Below are 18696 nucleotides of genomic sequence, written 5' to 3'. Positions count from 1 at the left end.
GAAAGAAAGAAAGAAAGAAAGAAAGAAAGAAAGAAAGAAAGAAAGAAAGAAAGAAAGAAAGAAAGAAAGAAAGAAAGAAAAGGAGCAGGGGAGAGAGGAAGGAAGTAAGGGAAAAGAAAAGAAAAGGGAGGGAGAGAAAGAGGGAGGGAAGGAGGGAGGGAGGGAGGGAGGAAGGAAAAGAAGGAAGGAGGACAGAAAAGAAAAGAAAAGATCATTTTTAGGGGCCTTGTAATTTTGCAAAGGTCGTGCCCAAGGGTTACCAGACAAGACAGACCATAAGGAGTTAAACTACTGTATATAATCATGGTAAGGGCTGCTTTACCCAGAATAGGGTGACTTTTCTTGAAGGCTCTTATAATGATATTTGGCAGAACTATTGCAAACTGTTTTCAGCCTTCACAGCAACGCTGTAAAGTAACTTACACTTTTACACATGAAGAAACTAATATACAGAGTGGGTAGACTAACTGGTTTACACAACTAGCAAGTTAAAGCCAAATTTAAATTCAGATTTTCAAACCCCAGGTCCAGGACCCTGTGGTCATCAGCAGTGCTGTCTCAGAATAATCTTTGCCTTTTCAAATTCTCCTTAGAAGCAGGCTTTTTTTTTTTTTTTCCAAGCAGTAGATCTCATTACATTCTTAGAGAATGAATGAATCTAATAATTCTTACAGACATTGAAGGCAAGACATGCAGTGAGCACCTAATAAATATCTGTTTACTTACATTGGCCCTGCTTCAACTTTAGGACAAGTTAGAATGAGTAAGCTATTTACCGAATTTAGACAATTCAGGGGGACCTAAGGTGACTAGTTGTGATAATGTGGCTGCCCAAAGGGCTACTTATGGGATCACAGATCAGCTGCCACTGTGTGGTCTGGAAGGGTCTGATCAGCAGGCAATACAGCTCTCAGAAAGAGACACTGACGAGCTGCACGCAGCTCGTTTGGGAATTGTGCATCCTAGGTGAGGCTTCATTCAGAAATTATGAAGGGTTCACATCCTGGTCAGAATCCCACATAGGCAGGCTATGAATTGAAGGCTTAAACCATATCATGCTGGTAACCACACAGGCACAAGGACCTCAATTTTGCATCTGCTGAAAAATCTGGGTTATCGTCTCCAAAACATTTAAAGCAAGAACGAGAGAAGTCACTAAAAGACACCTATTTATTTTTTAGGAAGGACTGAAATTAAAGTCATTCTTAAATACCCACCAACCCAAATTGAGATATTTGTTGACACAATCCACATAAGTGAATGCCTTCAGGAATAGATTCACTTTCTCTGAAATCATAACATGTATGCAAAGAGACACCTAGTGGAAAAATACCTAAGTACAATATTTACCTTAAGACAAAAGATTAAATCGTCCCCACTCCCTAATTTGACATTCTTTCGATTTAAATAGCACATTTTTTAAAATCACTGGAATCATAAACTCAGAAATCTAAGTTTTCAAAAAGAAAATTTTCAATTTGTTTTTCCAGGAAGCATTGGCTCTTTTATTGGTTGTTGTTGTTGTTAATTAGACTATCTTACTGTATAAAGTACTGCGAAGTAATACAAAAATTACAGAGCAGACTGTAACTGGCCAGTCACTTCACCTTTCTCTGAACACATGTGGGCTTATTTTTTGTTTCCATCCCTTTATAGACTTTGCCTGTGAGATTTTCCGCTTGTCTTTGGGTTGCTTTTTTCTTGCTTTTAATTAAGTAAAGTCAAAGACTTTTTTTTTCCAGCCAGCTTCCTGTGGTCCGCCCAGCTTCCTGTGGTCCACCCACTCTCATCTTTACATGCTCACTTTCTCACTCGCACCTCACCTACACGCTGTACTGTGCCCACCTCCTCACCTTCCATGCACAGATGCACCTTCCTCTCTCCTTCTGCCCTAAATACCTTCATTTAACCTCAAAAGTAAAAGTCTGTCATCGCAAAACAGAAGGAATCACCTATTTTTTTTCTTTACTCCATAGTACTAAAATTCAGCTATGACAATTGTTTAGATTATTATTTTTAAACTCCTGTGTAGAAAAAAAAAGTTTAGATTGGAAATTGATTTTTAATTTAACAGATATGTTTAATTGCAATTTCTATGACCTCACAGGCTCAACTTCATGGGATTTTACATCTGAAAGAGGAACATATGCTCTAGCAGAAGCCAGATTGACATTCACCAGGTCCAGGTTCCCTGATGCTGCTGTGCTGCAAAGAGCCAAGCCCTGTGGACAGGCCCAGGAGAACGGGATGCCAAGTAGACAATGGGAATCCAAGAGACACCAATGCTCCAGACGTATGGATGCAAAAGTGATCTTGAAAGTAGGGATCCTCCAATCCTAGTCACCCCAGCTAAAGTCACATGGGTCAAAGATGAACTGCCAACTCAAGCCAAACCCTCTCCAAATTCCTGTCATGGTCAAAACAAAAAGGTCCTTACTCCACTGCTTTCAATAAGTAAGAAGGTCCTTATTCCTACATCACATATTTGATGGTGACATGTTGAAATCCTTTCCTTGGATATTAGTAATAAGCCAAAGATTCTCATTATCACTTAACAACATTGTCTCAAAAGTACTAGAAAACAATGGTAAAAAAATTGTGATTAAAAGGTAAAAAATCAAGATTGTCAGTATTTTCAGATGATACAGTTTTACATGCAGAAAGAATCTACACATTAACAATTACAATTAAAAAGTGGGCCAGGTGTGGTGGCTCATGCCTGTAATCCCAGCACTTTGGGAGGTTATGGTGTGTGGATCGCTAGAGCTCAGGAGTTTGAGACCAGCCTGGGCAACATGGAGAAACCCTGTCTCTACCAAAAATACAAAAAAAAAAAAGCTGGTCATGGTGGTGTGCACCTGAGGTCCCAGCTATTTTGGGGGCTGGGATGAGGAGATCCCTTGAACCTGAGGGATGGAGGTTGCAGTGAGCTGAGATCATGCCACCACTTTCCAGTCTGGGTGTCAGAGCCAGACCCTGTCTCAAAATTTTAAAAAAGTGGACATAAGAAGGTTGCTAGCTACAAAGCCAATATGTTAAAATCAGTAACATTTCTACCAGCCACCAACAGTTTGAAAGTAAAATTTCTAAGAAAATAGCAGTATCATAAAAATTCAAATATGTGGCCGGGCGCGGTGGCTCAAGCCTGTAATCCCAGCACTTTGGGAGGCTGAGACGGGCGGATCACAAGGTCAGGAGATCGAGACCATCCTGGCTAACACGGTGAAACCCCGTCTCTACTAAAAAATACAAAAAAGTAGCTGGGCGACGTCGCGGGTGCCTGTAGTCCCAGCTACTCGGGAGGCTGAGGCAGGAGAATGGCGTAAACCCGGGAGTCGGAGCTTGTAGTGAGCTGAGATCCGGCCACTGCACTCCAGCCTGGGCGACAGAGCAAGACTCCGTCTCAAAAAAAAAAAAAAAAATTCAAATATGTTAGAATGAATCTAATAAAAAAAGATGTATAAGACTTCAATGAAGAAATCAATTTTTGAAAGAAACTTTAAAAAGGTATAAATAAATGGAAAGATGTTGTGTTCATTCATTGGAAGAGTCAATATTGTGAAGATGACTCTGGCTAGTGCTTTTCCTTTGCCGTTATCTTCATTATTCTGTGGTCATAAGGATATTGTCCTACTTTTCCTTCTACAAATTTTATTGCCTTGTCTTCCTTATTAGATCTACAATATACTTGGAATTGATTTTCTATTATGGTTTCAAATAGGGGTCAAGTTTCATCTTTTAAATTAATAGCCTATTATGTCAGTATCATCTATTGAAAATACTGTCATTTCCCCCACTGGTTCTAACCATAAAGGAAAACTATAAGTTGAAACATATTAGAATTAAGAATTCCCATTCATCAAAGACAACCTTAGGGACCGAGAAAACAAGCAAATGAATGAGAAGAAATATGTGCCATACATATAACTTGCATGAGGCCATGCATCCAGAATCTATAAAGAACTCCCATGAATCAATAAGAAACAGGCAGAAAACCTAAGACAAAAATGAGAAAAGACTTACTGGCCTTTGACCAAGGAGGAACATCAATTAGCCAATATATATAGGAGAGACACTAAACCTCATTAACGATCAGGAAAATGCAAGGCAGAACAGCAATGAAACATAATTAAACAGCCACCAAAACAGTGTAATTTTAAAAGACTGACAATGCCAAGTGTTGGCAAGATTGTAGAACCAGTGAAAACTCAAAATATTGCCAGTGGAAAATTATTTTGGAAGAGTGTTTGGTAACACTTGCTAAGGTTAATTACATGCATAGTCTATGCCCACAACCTTTACTCTAAGGTGTACATGCCTTAGATATGTGTGCAAATGTATGCTGAAAATGTGTAACAATAGTTCTATCCAGTTCGTTAATAACAACCACAACAAAAAACAGGGCTGGGCATGGTGGCTCAGGCCTATAATCCCAGTGCTTTGAGAGGCCAACATGGGAAGATCACTGGAGGCCAGAAGTTCAAGACCAGCCTGGGAAACAAAGTGAAATTCGATCTCTACAAAGAAGTAAATCATTTAAAAAATTAAAAAAAAAAAAAGAACAAAACAAATGTCCATCAATGGGAAAATGAATAAATTGTGATATAGTCATTACAATGAACTACATAGCAATCAAAAAGAAAAAGACTACTTCTACCCAAGTGACATAACGTTGAGAGAAAGAAGCTAGACACAAAAGAATATAAATGATATGATTCCATTTATATAAAATAATACAGCAGCCAAAACTAGATTATAGTGTTTAGGGAAGTGTACTCAGCTGATAAAATTATAACAAAATGCAACCACAATGACCACAAATGGCAGGAGAGTGGTAACCTTTGAGGAGGAGTCAGGAATTATTTATTGGAAGGGGTACAAGAGGGGATTCAGGATCCCAATGGTATTCTATTTCTTGACTCAAGTGGCAGTTGCAAGAATTTACACTTTATGATAAATCATCTAGCTATTCCATTTTTTTCATGTTTTCCACTGTATGTATGTTATATTTCAAAATAAAAGTCATTTTGAAAAGTGAGAACCAGGCCAGATGCTATGGCTTATACCTGTAATCCCAACACTTTGGGAGGCCAGGGTGGAATGATTGTTTGAGGCCAGGAGTTTGAGACCAGCTTGGGCAACATAGTTAGAATCCCCATCTCAACAGAACAATTTAAAAATTAAGTCCAGGTGCAGTGGCTCACGCCTGCAATCCCAGCACTTAGGGAGGCCGAGGCGGGCAGATCACTTGAGGTCAGGAGTTCAAGACCAACCTGGCCAAGATGGTGAAACCCCGTGCCTACTAAAATACAAAAAAAAAAAAAAAATTGCCAGGCGTGGTGGTGTACATCTGTAATCCCAGCTACTTGGGAGGCTGAGGCAGGAGAATTGCCTGAACCAGGGAGGTGGAGGTTGCAGTGAGCCGAGATCACAACACTGCACTCCAGCCTGGGTAACACAGCAAGACCCCATCTCTAAAAAAAAAAAAAAAAAAAAAAAAAATTCAAAAAGGAGCCTTGTGTGGTGGTGCATGCCTGTAATCCTAGCTACTTAGGAGGCTGAGATGGGAGGATCACTTGAGCCCAGGAGTTTGAGGTTGCAGTGAGCTATACTGCACTCTAGCCTGGATAGCAATGTGAAAGCTTGTCTCTAAATAAATAAACTCTTGTTGAAGACTTTAGTTTTCCTTGAAGCAAAATGGGCAAGCTTGGCCAGGCATGGTGGCTCAAGCCTGTAATCCCAGCACTTTGGGAGGCCGAGGCGGGTGGATCACCTGAGGTTATGAGTTCAAGACCAGCCTGGCCAACATGGTGAAACCCCATCTCTACTAAAAATACAAAAAATTAGCCAGATGTGGTGGCACACAACCTGTAATCCCAGCTACTTGGGAGGCTGAGGCAGGAGAATAACCTGAACCCAGAAGGTGGAGGTTGCAATGAGCCGAGATGGCACCATTGCTCTCCAGCCTGGGCAACCAGAGTGAAACTCCATCTCAACAACAACAACACAAAAAAATAGCCTGGCATGCTGACACTTGTCTGTAATCCTGTACTCGGGAGGCTGAGGCAGGAGAATAGCTTGAACCTGGGAAGCGGGGGTGGCGGTGAGCTGAGATTGCGCCATTGCACACCAACCTGAGTGACAGAGCAAGACTCTGTCTTAAAATTAAATAAATAAATAAATAAATAAAATGAATGGCTTTGTAGGGTTCTGGTCTGACAAACACATTAACAGCTCTGGCTCCAGCACTGAGAACAGACTGAAAGAGAGAAAAGACATAAACAGAGAAATCAATTAAGAGGCTACTAGAATGATCCAGGGAAGAGATTACAGTGTCATCTCTTTTGCTGGACTAGAGTGGTAGCAATAGAAGTGGTAAGAAGTAGATGGATCAAAGTACTTACTCCTCTTTGTCACAATGACCAATCCAGAAAGGAGTATGTGCATCAAGTCAAGATAATCAGGAAATCCTGTCTGAAATATTGGGAAAGAGATTTGTCCCTTTTTTCTGGGGTGTCAGCCATGAATGCCCTGCAAACCCGGAGTTAGCAGTGGTCACCTTTGTGAAATGGTGGAGAAAAGAGATTGAAAATGAAGCCACAACAGCAGGAAACAGAACCAGGGAGAGAGTGGAAAAAATCTTCTATGCTACAAAATAGTCAATCCCACAAATTTTCAAGGATGCACATTTGAGGGCGGGGCGTGGTACCTCATTCCTGTAATCCCAGCACTTTGGGAGGCTGAGGTGGGTGGATCACCTGAGGTCAGGAGCTCAGAACCAGCCTGGTCAACATGGTGAAATCCTGTCTCTACTAAAAATACAAAAAAAAAAAAAATTAGCCAGGTATGCTGGTGCATGCCTGTAATCCCAGCTACTCAGGAGGCTGAGGCAGGAGAATCACTGAACCTGGGAGGCGGAGGTTGCAATAAGCCAAGATCATGCATTGCACTCCAGCCTGGGGCACGAGAGCAAAACTCCATCTCAAAAACAAAAAACAAACAAAAACAAAAGGCCGGGCGCGGGAGCTCACACCTGTAATCCCAGCACTTTGGAAGGCCGAGGTGGGTGGATCACGAGGTCAGGAGATGGAGACCATCTCGGCTAATTCAGTGAAACCCTGTCTCTACTAAAAATACAAAAGTTAGCCAGGCATGGTGGTGGGCACCTGTAATCCCAGCTACTCAGGAGGCTGAGGCAGGAGAATGGTGTGAACCTGGGAGGTGGAGCTTGCAGTGAGCCGACATTGCGCCACTGCACTCCAGCCTGGGTGACAGAGCAAAACTCCATCTCAAAAAATACAAATAATACGATACAGTACAATGTAAGTTTGAATATATCTTGTGAAATTTCAGAATTTCAAAGTATACAGAGAATTCTAAGTTTACAGACAGAACAAAAATGTTCTATCTCTAAAGAAACAAGAACAGCATTAGATTTCTCATGCAAGATGAGCTGCTGAAGGACATGGGGACAACACCTTTGAAGGTCTTAGTGAAAATAAATTTGTACATAAAGTTCTATATCCAACCAAACACACAATCAAGTGTGAGTGCAAAATAAACATATTTTAGACATGTTTGCTTATTCCTTATGTGCCCTATGTGAAAACATTGCTTGGTAAAATACTTTAATAAACTGACAAAGACATTTAAAAAGAAAAATGTGAGATAGAAGAAGGAAAAGAACATGAGATTAAGATTCAGGGAAAGATGAGCATATAATTAAAAAAAGATGTACACATAAAATGCAATCTACTGAAACTATGCAAGTATAGTTTCATGTTTCCAGCTTGATATCCCTTAAATTGATGTTGCAATCAATCCTCACACATTTGCAGTTACATTTAATTTCAAGTAATGATTTTGTTGGGAAAAAAGAAAGTACCATTAATAACACCAATGAAGTCTATAAACAGATGAAGGCTAAAATGTAATTAGACATTTTTCTGCTGTTGATGGTATCTATGCCTTCACTAATTTCTTCTTCATAATCCTTGTTTCACTTGTTCTCACCTAAACTCAGAAAGTAAAAATGTGAAGTTAATTTTAAAATATTAAAATAACTCAATTACCTGGCAGAACAGAAGGAATTGTAAGTGTGACTGATTTAGAAAGGAAGGGTGTTATATAGAGACACTGGATGTGATAACTTTGCAGCACATAAAATCAGGTAAGAAATTGCTACTGTGCTCTGTGTCTAGTTCTCCTCTTCTCCCTCAGCCCCCAGGAAGACCTCCCAGGCCCATGCAGTTAGGAGAAGCCACGTGAGTTGTTCTGACCAATGGGAACTGGGCAGAGGTGATGTCATCACTTTGTGTCTGGAGAAGAGTATGAGTGCCCCACACCCTCCTGTGTCATGGCCAGCTCTGAAGCCACCTATTGACATGGTGGTGTTGCAGGATGGTGGAGCTTTCATCAGCCTGAATCCCTGAGTGAATATATGGAGTAGAGGAGCCCTCCCCTCCTGATGACCAGCACTGAACATAGAGTTTGGGTAAGAAATCAGAGATACAGCCAGGCACAGTGAGGCTCACACCTATAATCTCAGCACTTTGGGAGGCCAAGGCGAGTGGACCACAAAGTCAGGAGATCAAGACCATCTTGGCCAGCATGGTGAAACCCCGTCTCTATTAAAAATTAGCCAGGCATGGTGGTGTCTGCCTATAGTCCCAGCTACTCAGGAGACTGAGGCAAAAGAATCACTTGAATCCAGGAGGCAGAGGTTGCAGTGAGCCAAGATCGTGCCACTGCACTCCAGCCTGGGTAACAGAGTGAGACTCCGACTCAAAAAAAAAAAAAAGAAATCAGAGTTACTCGAGAGTTAATTTCAGCATAACACAGTCTAGTCTAATAAGAGCTCCTGTGCCTCATTAATTATTAACAGAAGTATTTTCTATATTTCTTCAAGCTCTATTTAAATTTTTTCTGTGTAAACTGACATACACCCAAGGTAGGTAGTTGCCTTTTTTAACAGTTTGGCTGGAAGGTGATTTTATTAGGAAAGACATTGATGTCTCTACTGAGGATAATAAACTAAGGGAAAATGAAAATGGCAACAAGAAACCTTTCACTTGCTGAGAAAACTTGATCTTTTCTATTCCCTTTTCCTCACTGTCTACCTATAATAAATGCAGAAAATTTTCTGAGGAAATGCCCTATTAATGTGTGGAAATAATCTCAAAAGATTTAGAGATTTTCAGTTAGTACCTCATCATTCTTGAAATTGGATTCTAATTTTTAGAAAGCTATGCCCAGATTTTTGAGCTAAAATTTTAAAAAAGCAAAAATATTATTAACCAGGAAAACGATAGCTCCAATGTTAACCTGCCCTCTCAATAATCTGAAAAACTTACAGATACTGTTTTCAAGAAATAATGTCCATATAAGTATTCTTTTGCCAGTTCTTTTTTTGTAATCTAGTTGCCCACATTCTTGTTCATAGTTATATTTTGCACACATATGCACAAAAATTATGAGCCTTCAAGAAGAAAATACATGTGGTCATCTATTTCTTCACTGCCAGCACACAAGTTTTTAACACAGAGTTTATTTTAAAATAAGGCAAGAAACCCTTGGAGTCTGAGTTGTTTCTTTATTAGAGGTGTGAGAGCTGGCCCCACACGTTTCTGTTCTGGAAAAAGTCCATTGACACCTTGAATCACTTGGTAACATAAATCAAAATTAAGCCGTCCTTAGAACATAAGTTTCATAAGCTATAGCAAGTAAAAAACAGTAAGAAAAATATAACCTGATGTTCAAATGCATTCACATAAAACTTCACAATATTTACTGCCCAGCAGGAATATGTCAAAATAATTAGACAAGCATTCTGTACTTAAGAAATCTGTGGAGAACTCAAAAATAATTATGGGGCCAAAAATGTAGGCACATGTGAATGAAAACTAAATAGAAACTGTTTGCTCCCACTACACACCCTTGAACTAAGAACTATGTCTATTACACACCAGGACCTGTCGAGGGTAGGGGGCAAGAGGAGGGAGAGCATTAGGAAAAATAACTAATGCATATGGGGCTTAAAACCTAGATGACAGGTTGATAGATGCAGCAAACCACCATGGAACATGTATACCCATGTAACAAACCTGCACATTCTGCACATGTATCCCAGAACTTAAAATAAAATTTTTTTTAAAAGAACTATGTTGATAATATATTAGAATGACTGGATAAACAAGATTCCTTTAGTATAGCTTAATGACAGGATTAAAAGATGAAAATTGTTAACATACTTTTGCATGAAGTTGGAGGACATTTTATTATCCTAGTAACTGGTTCAAGACTTTCTCTTATGTAAACATTTGACTTTGCTAGAAAAATATCATAATAAGCCCCTTTGTCATAAAATCTGAAATCCAGCAGTGTTTGGATGTATGTGGAAAGACCTGCAATGAGGCAGGGAGGGGAAGAGGAGAGGTGGAGCCTGTAAAATGGGGAGAGCAGTGTGATGGAAGAAAGGACACCACAATGTCAGTTTCAGTAGAAAGCAGTGAAGTCTGAGCTTTGCCTTGACGTTTGCATCAGGTGGAACCAAGGCAGTATATAAGGACACCTGAAGAAGTAAGTTGCTGGGAATAAAGGCCATGGCTGATGACAAGATCATTCATCACCATCTGATATGGTTTGACCCTGTGCCTCTACCCAAATCTCATGTTGAATTATGATCTTCAGTGTTGAAAGAGGGGCCTGGTGGGAGGTGACTGGATCATGGGGGTGGATTTTCTCTTGTTTTTCTCATGACAATGAGTGAGTTCTCATGAGATCTGGTTGTTTAAAAGTGTATAACAGATCGCTTGCACTCAGGAGTTTGAGGTCAGTCTGGGCAACATAGCAAAGCCCCCTTTCTGTTTTTTAAAATTAAAAAATAAGAATAAATAAAATATAAAAAGTGTGTAGCACTTTCCCCTTCTCTCTCTTTTTCTCTCTCTCGTTCTGCTATGTGAAGACTGTGCCTACTTCCCCTTTGCCTTCCACCATGATTGTAAGTTTCCTGACACCTCCCCAGCTATGTTTCCTGTACAGCCTGTGGAACAGTGAGCCAATTAAACCTCCTTTCTTTATAAATTTCCCAGTCTCAGGTAGTTCTTTATAGCAGTGTGGGAATGGACTAATATATCATCATAACTAATACTTATTAAGTGCTTAATTATGCACCAGATATTGTTCTAAGAGCTATATTCATATTAACACATTAAATCCTTACATCAGCTATGGGTACTAATACTGTCTCCATTTAACAGATGAGGAAAGTGAAGTGCATAAAAGTTAAGCAGTTTGCCCAAGGTCATACAGATTGGTGTGTATTTGTGTCACAGATAAGATTCAAACCCCAGAACTCTGGGCTCAGAACCTCCCCTTTGTACCATTGTGCTATCTCTTATTTTATTACAAGAGACTATAAAGTTCATCTAATTCAGAATTCCAACAAACGCAGTTTCTTATAACAAGCCATGTTCTTACTAGATGGCCACTGTGATGGGAGGTCCCTAATCTGAGAGTCAGAAGTGTTATACTGGAAAATATACTTGACAACTTTTGAAGACAGTAAAATCACTCACTTTTGTCAATACCTTAGGGTAATCAGTTTTGTATATCATCAATGAAAAGTATGAGTATAAAAAGCATCACTTAACATTCCTCAACAAAACATCAAATTTTATGGTAACTAAAGCATTCTTTACTGCAGAAGACAATGCAGATATCTTACTGACTGGCTCATGAGTAAATGCATATCTTTCATATACATGTTGAAACAACAGAATTTATGTCTTAGAAGACGTCTGAACCACTAAGGTATGCACCAAAGCTAATTTGCATGTCCATGAGTTGGACAACCAGGACAACGGGTTTTAATAACTACAGAATAAGAAAGAGAAGGGCAATGGTCACCAAAAAGCACAATGGTGACTAATGAGTTATGACTAACAATGTTTCAAAGACAGTTGCAACATTATTGGAAATGGTAGAAACTACATACTGAGGACAATAGTGATTATTTTCTGGGTCATAGGAAATAATAGCATTTAAGTTATTGCTTAATGACTTAAGCAATTCTGGTAAATTTACCAGAATTTCAATTATATCTGTAGAGTCACAAAAAGATGTGTCCTTAATAGATAACTGTGGGCGGCCAGGCACAGTGGCTCACGCCTGTAATCCCAGCACTTTGGGAGGCCAAGGCGGGTGAATCATGAGGTCAGGAGATCGAGACCACCCTGGCCAACATGGTGAAACCCCATCTCTACTAAAAGTATAAAAAATTAGCCGGGTGTGGTGGCGGGCATCTGTAGTCTGAGCTACCAGAGAGCCTGAGGCAGGAGAATGGCATGAACCCAGAAGGTGGAGGTCGCAGTGAGCCGAGATCACGCCACTGCACTCCAGCCTGGAGACAGAGCAAGACTCCATCTCAAAAAAAATAAGACAACTGGAAAAGAATACTTCCTTTGAATTCCCCAGCAAGTTTAAAATTGTGTTTCATCTTTGGAAGAAAATGAATTAAGACTTAGTGCAATGGCTCACGCCTATAATCCTAGCTCTTTGGGAGGCTGAGGCAAGAAGATCACTGGAGACCAGGAGTTAGAGATCAGCTTGGGCAATATAATGAGACCCCGTCTTTACAAAAAATTTTAAAAATTAGCTGGGCATGGTGGCATACTTGGGAGGCTGAGGTAAGAGCATCACCTGAACCTGGGAGATCAAGGCTGCAGTGAGCCACGATCATGCCACTACACTCCAGTCTGGGGGACAAAATGAGACACTGTCTCAAAAACAAACAAACAAACAAGAGTTAAACCAAATAAAAGATGGATACTTCAATGAGGAGCTAAGACATATAATTCTTTTAAAATCATTTTATAATAGAAAATCAGAGTAATAATGAGAAGAACACACAGGCATTCAACTCCAGTCTTTCCTAGATCATTAGGAATAAACTTATAAACTTTAGAGGTGGGGACATCTTCGGATTGTTTTACTGTTCTACTATAATTATTAAATATAAATATTTAATTGTAATTATTAGTAAATTTGAATCAGTAAGTACTCCATTTCTAGAGCATTCAATTTATACTCGGGCATCTAAACATGCAATTGCTTATAAAATAGACTCTTCACATAATTATAGTTTTAAAGCACTTTGATAGTCATGGTATATTCCTTACTCTGAGAGAGGCAAAAAAAAAAAAAAAAGAATCAATCCATAAATAACTAAATAAATTACTTAATTCTCCCACTGAAAAGTAATCTTCAGAGGACCAAAGGTAGTAATACTATGAACTTCCCTCTGCATAAATCCTAGACTAGGGATAAACATATCTAGACTACACTAAGTTGATTCACAAACTAGAATAACAAAGTGAAACTCAGGCATTTCAAGCCATAAATATCACTAAAGAGAAAGAATTTGTTGCAAAGAGTTTTCAATTACATACCAAAAACTTATGAACTTTCTTGGTCCAGTTCTGTTGCCTTTGACCTTTATGGAAAAAAAAAAGAGAGAGAGAGAGAGAGAAAAGTGAATCATGAGATTTCTGCCTGGACTCAATCACCTGGGAGAAAATCAGAATCCCACCACATCAACCCCAAGAATAAGCAACAGAATAGTAAGTCAATCATCATGATAATGTTAGGGTAGATAGCTAAGCAAACACAAACAGGTCAGGCAGTGTTAAACTATCAGGTGATGGTCAGGTAGTTGTTAAACCGGCTCTCTAAAATAATAATTGGTGGCAGCTGGTGCCAGGGACAGGCAGTCTCCCAATAGGTAGGAAACACTTGAAGTTGGCGATCAGCAGCTTCCTGATAAGATCTCAGGAGTTGGCAAGTGGGCCCAAGCATGTGTACTAAGGGGCAAAATGGCAGAGTTTAACTAGTATATGACCTCCCTCTAGGAACACTCAACTGGTAAGGGAAAAATGCCTCAAGTGAGCATGCACACAACTTCAGTAAATACACTGAGCATGCTCCCCTCCCAAGTGCTGGCAGGCCACTACGCATGCGGAAAGCTAGTCCCAAGGGAAGAATCAGGGGAGGAAAGACAGAAACCCCTGTACCATGCCGATGTATAAAACCCCAAGTCAAAGATCAAACAGAGTACTTGGATCTCTCAAGTTGTCTGCTTGGCACTTTTCCAAATGTCCTTTACTTCCTTTGGCTCGTGCTCTAAAACTTTTTAATAAGCTCTCACTCCTCAAAAACTTGCCTCAGTCTCTCACTCTAAGTCATGCCCCTCAATCGAATTCTTTCCTTTGAAGAGGCAAGAATCAAGTTGGTGCAGACCTGCACAGATTCACCTCTGCTAACAATAACTTCCCAATGTCTCTTTCAAAAAATGAAAACAAAAGTTTAATCTCATAGGAAAGAAGTTCCGGGTAGCAAATTATCACAAAATCATTAAGCTGAGATCCTCAAACTTGAATTTTTTCTAAAGAGGACAGTAAAAATAATGTTCTGTCCTTTTGAACACACCCCATGATACATTTCTACTTCACTTTTAAACACCACAAAAGATGTGCACATGGATTGAGAACTTCTATCTATTTTCCTGGAATTTTTCCAGTGGGAATATATTTCTTTTTTTTTATTTTGAGACAGAGTCTCACTCTGTGGCCCAAGCTGGAATGCAGTGGCACACAATCTCAGCTCACTGCAACCTCCACCTCCCAGGTTCAAGTGATTCTCCTGCCCCAGCCTCCTGAGTAGCTGGGATTACAGGCAAGTGCCACCACGCCCAGCTAATTTTTGTATTTTTAGTAGAGACAGGGTTTCACCATTTTGGTCAGGCTGGTCTTGAACTCCTGACCTTCTGATCTGCCTGCCTCCGGCCTCCCAAAGTGCTGGGATTACAGGCATGAGCCACCGCGCCCAGCCAGTGGGAATATGCTTCAAATTAGTAACAATAATCCTGTTCATTGCCTAAAAGCATACATTTATAAAAACACAGATTTTTCTTTTTTAAAATCTATATATCGGCATCTCACAGAAAAATAAAATTGCAGGAAGACATGCTCTGTAAAGGACATATTTCAAGATCTGTATTTTTGAGTACTTGGATTTTTTCTTCTTAAATTGTTTTTCCAAAATTGTATTTTGAAAATGTTTAAAACTGTAGAAAGCTTGTAGGAATAGGGAGCAATGAACAACTAGATGGCCTTCACCTTGATTCCCAAATTATGACACTTTTCCACATTTGCTTTATCTCTCTGCATATCTAAATATTTTGCTGAACCATTTGAGTCACTTGTAGACATAAAGATGGTTCACCCCCTATATACTTCAGCATATACCTCCTAAGAGCAATGATCCCACCATAGTTACATAATAATGGTCACACTCAGGAAATTTTTTTTTTTTTGAGATGGAGTCTTGCTCTGTGGCCCAGGCTGGAGTACAGTGGTGTGATCTCGGCTCACCGCAAGCTCCACCTCCCGGTTCACACCATTCTCCTGCCTCAGCCTCCTGAGTAGCTGCGACCACAGGTGCCCACCACCACACCTGGTTAAATTTTTTTTGTACTTTAATAGAGATGGGGTTTCACCATGTTAGCAAGGGTAGTCTTGATCTCCTGACCTCGTGATCCACCCGTGTCAGCCTCCCGAAGTGCTGGGATTACAGGCTTGAGCTACCATGCCCAGCCACACTCAGAAAATTTTAAATTGACACAATGCAATCAATATACAGTCCAAATGTTCCAATTGTATCACTAATGTCTGTTTCAGTGTGGAATATTTGTTATATTTTATTTTAAATCCTGAATTTAATCAGGGATCACCAAGGCATGTCTACAGTCTCCTTTTACCTTTCACGACACGTTTCTGTAGAGTCCAGGCCAGTTGCTTTGCCTAACACCCCTCAATTTGGATTTGACTGACTGTTCCTTCACAACTAAGGTAAACATTTCTGGCAGAGGTACTCACAGGTTGGAATGCTTTCCTTGTTTTTATACATTCGGAAAACCACATAACAGGTTGGATTAATATTTCCTTTCAATCACTTAATAACACTTAGTGATTGTCTCGTATAAAGTAAATTTAGTGTCACAGTTTGCAATTTACAAAATGCTTTCACATGGATTAATTCATGCAATTTGCACTACAATCCCATGAGGTAGGTTTTTTATTTTGGTCATCTTTTCTCTTCTGAATGGAATTTTATCCAAGTTAATACAATCAGCAAGTCTAGTTCAGTGGCCAAAATTTAAGTATAGAATTCCTGTAAAAAACACCCTGGAGTAAGAAATCCTCTATTTTCATGTCAAATAAATCCAGATCTCTTTTTCTGTTTTGTAACCTGTACTCCCTGTTGTCCAAACCCTTTGCCTTACAGTTCTTATTTTGTGGTGTTAAATTACAAGGTAGTGAGGCATCATGATTTATCTAAACATTTCCAACCATGATTATTTCAAATTATAATAGTTAAACCAGAAACAATGGAAAAAATGGGTATTAACTTAAAAGTGGTGATATGTTAAAATAAATGAGTGTTAGCTGTATCGAGTAAGCTAACACTCAAAGTCACTGACTTTTCTTCACGTTTTTGCCTCTGCTTTGGTGCAACTAATAATGTGCTAACTCTTTCTTTCTCCCCAGAACAAGATCTTATGTCACTTCCTCCTACTTTCCAAAGCAATGAAAATAGTATTTCCTGATGTAGTCATCTGTATGTTTGCAAAAACTCTCTAGCATATTAAATTAAGTGGTTTTTCTTATTTACTTTTTGCCTTGGGAGCCTCACAATTGCAGTGTTGTTTAGTCTAGAATCAAGTCAAGAAAAGTTTGGGAATCGGTGTATATAACTTGAGTCACAACCTATAACATGAATCTCTAAAAGACATTCCAGCCAGAAAGGGAAACAAACAGGTTTCCCAACCTATAGCTCAAGGGTACTGACGCGGGCAAAAGCCAGACAAGGTTTAGAGTGATACTGAAATCTAAAAAGCAGTACCACCCAAGTCCAGGTCAGCGCAACTGCAGATGCTTATCTGGGTGGCATTAGACTCAGATGTACCATCTAAATCATTTTCAGTATAGAAAGATATTCAAGAAAATAGGGTACAATGGTCCACTGACAAAAACCACTTTACTAAGCCTCAAGCTAAGATAACAGATCAAGATCCATTCATTGCTTCATCAGTGCACCATTTTTCTAATACTCAGTGATCTGAATATCTCACTTCAAAGTAAAAGAGAAATTAGAGCAATTTAAAATGTCTGAATAACGAGTGTGATGTTATTGTCCAGTGTTAAATTTCATAAAGAAGCAGGAACAGACTCCTGAAAAATATCCAGAGAAAAAAATGAACTATCTTTTCCACTTTCACAGAGCTCTTCAAGCATTACATAACTTTCTTTTGAATTGGCATATTATACATCCCCTAAAAGAAAACTCTATACTGGAATCCCAAGGAAAGCATTATTCTTATTCTTCATTTGAATTACTTTTTAGGCCAAATACAGTAAAGGAAGTTGCATTGATGATTGTGCTTAAATACACAAATTGTGGCAAGACAGAGAGCAGTAAGAAATGTTTCAACTGTGAAGTCTTTAATAGAACATGTATCATTCATTTTTCCCCCCTAATTCTCAACAGATTCCTATTATCTTCAAATAATAAGAGAGGCTGCCTGCCATTAATTTAATCACTGTAATTTCCTAAGAAATAAAGACTGATGTCTATTGAAAATTATTCCAATTATGTCTTTGAACATGAGTTCAAAACTGGTAAAATTACCACTTTCAATAATATATTAACCTCCTAATTGTTATTAGTTATTCTCACAATCCTCTTAAAGCAAAGAATGACGCTGGGGTCCATTTCTTTTGTTCAACTTTGAGACACAATTATTTTTAAAACTTTGCTCAAGTTCAACCCACTTCAGGTGTAATCTAACTCTTTAAAATACATCCTAAGAAGCAATTTCTCTGCTTAAAAACAAAAACTGGGCCGAATCCTTTTTATTGTATCATGTAAAATCAAACTATGTAACCACTTGAAAACAAGTAGAAGTAGATAAAAGTAAAGAAATCTCACAAAAGCACCAATGATAAAAGCACTGGAGGTCGGATGCAGTAGGTTATGCCTGTAACCCCAGCACTTTGGGAGGTCAAGGCTGGGGGATTGTTTGACCTCAGTGAGACAGCCAAGTATAAAGGGGTTCCCAGAGAACATTCGACTGGCCTTTGCACAGGGAGGCGTGGGCACTGGGGTGGAGCCACGGAATTTCACACCATTTGCAGAGGGGAGGATTCTGGGATGGTAAATGGGAATTCAATCTGTGAGGCAGGAAGCCTACCAGCAGAACTCTCGCTTTGCTGAGAGTCCCTGTTTCCCTTTTTATTTCCTTTTTGCCCAATAAACTCTGCCCTTCTCACCCTTCAAAGTGCCTGCGAGCCTAATCTTTCACGGTTGTATGACAAGAACTCGGCTCTTAGCTGAACTAAAGAGAAAGTCCTTCACCACCAGGAGTTCAAGATCACCCTGGGAAACAGAGTGAGACCCCATCTCTTTTAAAAAGTAAAATATAAAAATTACTTTTTAAAGAAAGTACTTGGCTGGGCATTGTGACTCACGCCTGTAATCCCAGCACTTTGGGAAGTCGAGGCAGGCGGACCATGAGGTCAGGAGATCGAGACCAGCCTGGCTAACATAGTGAAACCCTGTCTCTACTAAAAATACAAAAAA

General features: G+C 39.4%; 1 protein-coding gene across 2 annotated transcripts in view; it reads right to left on the bottom strand.

Moving 5' to 3' along the window:
- Window positions 1–18696, bottom strand: part of IPCEF1 (interaction protein for cytohesin exchange factors 1) — a 206556-nt gene that overhangs the window by 122924 nt on the left and 64936 nt on the right. For both annotated transcript variants that reach the window (XM_011943742.1, XM_011943741.1), the window contains one exon: window positions 13449–13492. The gene's annotated coding sequence lies outside the window, so the exon portion shown is untranslated. The remainder of the gene's footprint in view (window positions 1–13448; window positions 13493–18696) is intronic.

This window comes from Colobus angolensis, unplaced genomic scaffold (genome assembly GCF_000951035.1).
Source record: "Colobus angolensis palliatus isolate OR3802 unplaced genomic scaffold, Cang.pa_1.0 Scaffold221, whole genome shotgun sequence".
Classification (NCBI taxonomy): domain Eukaryota; kingdom Metazoa; phylum Chordata; class Mammalia; order Primates; family Cercopithecidae; genus Colobus; species Colobus angolensis.
Note: the sequence above shows the minus strand (reverse complement) of the source record. Positions and strands in the feature narration are given on the sequence as shown.